The sequence below is a fragment of the Bos javanicus genome, chromosome 5, assembly GCF_032452875.1.
Source record: "Bos javanicus breed banteng chromosome 5, ARS-OSU_banteng_1.0, whole genome shotgun sequence".
Classification (NCBI taxonomy): Eukaryota; Metazoa; Chordata; class Mammalia; order Artiodactyla; family Bovidae; genus Bos; species Bos javanicus.
In genome coordinates, this window is record NC_083872.1 from 97,241,454 (window position 1) to 97,247,294 (window position 5,841).

Genomic DNA, 5,841 nt, shown 5'->3' on the forward strand with positions numbered 1-5,841 from the left:
GTTTTCCAAATTTGCTGGCATATTGAGTGCAGCACTTTCACAGCATCATCTTTCAGGATTTGGAATAGCTCAACTGAAATTCCATCACTTCCACTAGCTTTGTTCGTAGTGATGCTTTCTAAGGCCCACTAGACTTCACATTCCAGGATGTCTGGCTCTAGGTCAGTGATCACACCATCGTGATTATCTGGGTCGTGAAGATCTTTATGTACAGTTCTTCTGTGTATTCTTGCCATCTCTTCTTAATATCTTCTGCTTCTGTTAGGTCCATACCATTTCTGTCCTTTATCGAGCTCATCTTTGCATGAAATATTCCTTTGGTATCTCTGATTTTCTTGAAGAGATCCCTAGTCTTTCTCATTCTGTTGTTTTCCTCTATTTCTTTGCACTGATTGCTGAAGAAGGCTTTCTTATCTCTTCTTGCTATTCTTTGGAATTCTGCATTCAGATGTTTATATCTTTCCTTTTCTCCTTTGCTTTTCGCTTCTCTTCTTTTCATAGCTATTTGTAAGGCCTCCCCAGACAGCCATTTTGCTTTTTTGCATTTCTTTTCCATGGGGATGGTCTTGATCTCTGTCTCCTGTACAATGTCATGAACCTCATTCCATAGTTCATCAGGCACTCTATCTATCAGATCTAGGCCCTTAAATCTATTTCTCACTTCCACTGTATAATCATAAGGGATTTGATTTAGGTCATACCTGAATGGTCTAGTGGTTTTCCCTACTTTCTTCAATTTCAGTCTGAATTTGGCAATAAGGAGTTCATGGTCTGAGCCACAGTCAGCTCCTGGTCTTGTGTGTGTATATATATGTGTGTGTGTGTGTGTGTGTGTGTATATATATTTAGAAAGATTGCTACTGTTAATATACGAAAAGCTCCCTGCACTAAACTGTACCCTTAAGATGTGTACATTAAAAAAAAAAAAAAGATGTGTACATTTTACTGTTCGTAAATTTTACTTCAAAAAGTAAGAAGGCCTGTAAACAAATATTAAAGTCTGTTATTGATAAACATCTAGATTATTTAGAGTACAGATAGTGACAACTTATTTTGAAGTACACAGAAATAAGGTGGCTTGATAAATGAATAAAAGGATTGATGGAAAGATAAGTGATAAAGTAAAAATAGCAAAATGTTAATGATGATTAAATTGATAAATTTTAAATGGTGGGTTCATGGATGTCTGCTATACAGTTCTTTCTGTTTTTCAGCATGCTTGAAATTTTTCACAATAAATATTGGGAGAAAGCCCCTGAAAATAAGAATATGCATATAACTCCAAAGAACAGTAAACAAAGCAAATTAACAATTTGAAATAAAGAAAAGCAAATGGACCCAAAAAAAGGGGGGGGTGGATGTTTAATCTCACTCAAAACAGCAACAAGTTATAAGGCTTGATAACATCCAACAGAAATACACATACATAGGAAAATATATGTGTAAGGACATTTATCGGTTTTTTTTTGTTTGTTTAAAACAGAAAATAAAAAAAGAAAAAAAAAGGTGGAAGGGAAGGAAAGAAACAAGCCAAACACCCCTCCCTGGGGAAATGTTTAATTAGTGACATCTCCATGGTACAGAGGAGACTTAAGAGACACGGGTTCCATCCCTGAGTCAGGAAGACCCCTGGAAGAGGGCACAGCAATCCACTCTAGTACTCCTGCCTGGAGAAACCCATGGACAGAGGAGCCTGGTGGGCTACAGTTCGTGGGGTCACAAAGAGTCAGACATGACTGAACAACAAAATACGTACTATGATAAACCAAAATGGAACAGAACGACTAAAGGGGCTTAGCACTCCATGGTACAAAAACCTTGTACTGGAGATGAGTGAGGTAGTTCTGGGTGCACTGACATGAGATTCCCAAGGTCTATTGAAAACATGAACATCGCAGAGTGAATTGTATAAAATGATCATATACATAAAACAATAATAGTAATAGAATTATGAACATATGCAGATGCACAGAAAAAAAATGTCCAAAAGGAAAGTCAATCTGTGATTCATCTTAGGAAAGAGTAAAATTGGAGGGAAGGGACGGAGAAGGCAATGGCACCCACTGCAGTACTCTTGCCTGGAAAATCCCATGGACGGAGGAGCCTGGTGGGCTACAGGCCATGAGGTCGCTAAGAGTCGGACACGACTGAGCGACTTCACTTTCACTTTTCACTTTCATGCGTTGGAGAAGGAAATGGCAACCCACTCCAGTGTTCTTGCCTGGAGAATCCCAGGGACGGGGGAGCCTGGTGGGCTTCCATCTATGGGGTCGCCCAGAGTCAGACACGACTGAAGCGACTTAGCAGCAGCAGCAGGAGGGAAGGGAGAAGAATCTAGAAGGACATGAAAGTTTCTACCCTGTAGACTCTCATCTTATTTGAATTTTTTACAAGTTGGAAAACTTTGGTAACTTTTTAAATTACCTAAATTGATCCAAAATGCTAATAATGACTATTCTCTAAATATCTCTAAAACACCCTGTGAAGTTGCAAAATTCTGTCAAGAATCCACACGTTTTCCCTGACTAACATCAAAAGCCTTAAGTCTCACAGACAAAACATCTGATGATCTTTCATGGGATTTTTCTTTACTTTTCCTCTGAATGTCTCTGCATTCATGTCGATTAAGTTAAAATGGTCACAAGCCTATAAACCATGTGAAAGTTCTTTCTTTTCCCAATTACTCTGCCCGAGGGCTGAACCCAACCCTGGATGCAGAGGCTGGTCTCAGAAGAAACTCCGCTGAGAGAAAAAGATTCTGTATTCTGAGCTAAATGCCAAAGAGTAGATGGGTCAGGGAGGGGGCAGTTTTACAAAAACACTGCACGTCAAAGGAAAGAGAGGCAGAGATGAGAAGTGAGAAGAAACAGAAGGAAAAGGGAAGTAGAGACAGCAGAGAGGGAGGACAGGGTTTTGATTTTAAAGGGTGAAACTTTTTGATCTGTGAAAGAAATTCAGGCGGAATTTCACAACCTTGGCTCCCATGTGCGCTTGTGCATACTGGCTCCATTCAGGAAACCAGAAGAGACTTTCTGGAGGTTTCAGTCGTGTCTGACTCTCTGGGACCTCACAAACTGTAGTCCACCAGGCTCCTCTGTCCATCGGATTCTCCAAGCAAGAATACTGGAATGGGTTGTCATGCTCTCCCAACTCAGGGATCAGCACTTACATCTCATGTGTCTCCTGCCTTGCAGGTGGGTTCTTTACCACTAACGCCACCTGGGACCCCTTCTGGAGGCAGGTGGAATGGTAAATCAAAGTGAAGCTTCTGTCCATGCAAATATGCAGACATGGATAGAAGAGTAGAAAGATGAGCAGGGATACACTCTCTGAAAGATTATGTGTCCGTGATGAACAGGCTCTCTCTGCCCAGGGAGAACCTGAGTGTTTCACAAATATTTTGTCATGAGTGGGGAGGGCATTTAGTTTCTTGCCCCCCTGTGGCTTCTCTGGTGTGGATCGGATGGCTTGCATCTAGAACCTACCAAAAATACCTCTGTCTAAGTGAAGATGTGATGTAACCAGTACCAGAATGTCCGTCATTCCCAGAGCACATGTCTCTGCTGAAGGAGAGACTCCCCCTGTGCTTTTGAGGGAGGCAGGGGTTGCCCAGGTCAGCACGTCCTCATGTTACACTTCGGTTCAACACACATGTACTGAGTACCTAATTAATGCCAGACACTGCGCTTTGCTCTGGAAATGCAAAAATGAGTGGCATGACCCTCTCCTCAAGAATCTCACAGTCTGCCAGGTAAATATTTGCAATATGATGGATGTTTGCAAAAGGTGCAGTGTCAGTACAAAGTCAACAGAGATCAACTGCTGGGGAAGGGAAGAGACAGGCCAAATGTCACAGAAGGTAAGCACTGAGCTACTCTTTAAAAATGAGTAGAAACTCAAGAGAATGAAAAGATAAGCCAAAGACTGCAAGAACATATTTGCCAAGGATGTGTCTGATGAAAGACCGTTATCCAAAATATACAAAGAACTCTTAAAACTCAACAATAAGAAAAGAACAACCTGATTAAAAAATGGGCAAAAAAATCTAATCTGACACCTCCCCTAAGAAGATATACTGATGGGGAATTAACATATGAAAAGACGCCCCCCCCCATCATATGTCATCAGGGGAATGCAAGTTAAAACAATGATGCCACTATGCACCTACTAGAATGGCACAAATCAAAAACACCGAATGCTGGTGAGGATGTGGACAGAAAGAACCTTCATTCATTGTTGGTGGGAATGCAAAAAGGTACAGCTACTTTCGACGACAGTTTGGTGGCTCCTTAAAAACTAAATATACTTTTTACAAAGTAATCCAGCAATCACAACCTTTGGTATTCACCCATAGGACTTGAAAATACATGTGCACCCAGAAGCCTGCATGTGGAAGTTTATAGCAGCTTTATTCATAATTGTCAAAAACAGGAAGCAACCAAGAGGCCCTTCAGTAGGTGAATGGATAAACAAACCATGGTACATCCAGAAAATGGAATAGCATTCAGCACTAAAAAGAAATGAGCCATCAAACTATGAAAAGACATTGAGGAACTTTAAATCCATCAGTTCAGTTCAGTCGCTCAGTCGTGTCCGACTCTTTGCCACCCCATGAATCGCAGCATGCCAGGCCTCCCTGTCCATCACCATCTCCCAGAGTTCACTCAAACTCACGTCCATTGAGTCAGTGATGCCATCCAGCCATCTCATCCTCTGTCGTCCCCTTCTCCTCCTGCCCCTAATCCCTCCCAGCATCAGTCTTTTCCAATGAGTCAACTCTTCACATGAGGTGGCCAAAGTACTGGAGTTTTAGCTTCAGCATCATTCCTTCCAAAGAAATCCCAGGGCTGATCTCCTTCACAATGGACTGGTTGGATCTCCTTGCAGTCCAAGGGACTCTCAAGAGTCTTCTCCAACACCACAGTTCAAAAGCATCAATTCTTCAGCGCTCAGCTTTCTTCACAGTCCAACTCTCGCATCCATACATGACCACTGGAAAAACCATAGCCTTGACTAGATGGACTTTTGTTGGCAAAGTAATGTCTCTGCTTTTGAATGTGCTACCTAGGTTGGTCATAACTTTTCTTCCAAGGAGTAAGCGTCTTTTAATTTCATGGCTGCAGTCACCATCTGCAGTGGTTTTGGAGCCCAAAAAAACAAAGTCTGACACTGTTTCCACTGTTTCCCCATCTATTTCCCATGAAGTGATGGGACCAGATGCCATGATCTTTGTTTTCTGGCTTCCCTAGTGGCTCAGATGGTAAAGCATCTGTCTGCAATGCAGGAGACCCAGGTTCGATCCCTGGGTTGGGAAGATCCCCTGGAGAAGGAAATGGCAGCCCACTCCAGTATTCTTGCATGGAAAATCCCATGGACCACGGAGCCTGGTAGGTTACCATCCATGGGGTTACAAAGAGTCAGACACGACTGAGTGTATTACTTAACAGTTTAAATGCATACTACTAAATAAAAGCCAGTCTGAAAATTCTACATTGTATGATTACAACCATATGATATACCAGAAATGGTAAAACTATAGAGACAGTAAAAAGATCAATGGTTGCCAGGGGTTGGTAGGAAGGAAGGATGAAGAGACAAAGTGTTAGTTACTCAGTTGTATCCAACTGTTTGGAAACCCATAGACTGTAGCCCATCAGGCTCCTCTGTCCATGGCATTCTCCAGGCAAGAATACTTCCCAACCCAGGAATCGAACCCAGGTCTCCTGTATTGCAGGCAGATTCTTTACCATCTGAGCCATCAGGGAAGCACTCCAAAAAGGAATTTTTAGGGTAATGAAATTGTACTGTGTGATTCTCCATTGGTGGATGCATGTCACTATA

General features: G+C 42.0%; 1 non-coding gene across 1 annotated transcript; it reads left to right on the top strand.

Annotated features, from left to right (window-relative positions):
• The first annotated feature begins 5,242 nt into the window (after nucleotides 1–5,242).
• On the top strand, nucleotides 5,243–5,314 carry TRNAC-GCA (transfer RNA cysteine (anticodon GCA)). The gene has a single exon. It is a non-coding gene; the product is annotated as a tRNA-Cys (tRNA).
• The last annotated feature ends 527 nt before the right edge of the window (nucleotides 5,315–5,841 follow it).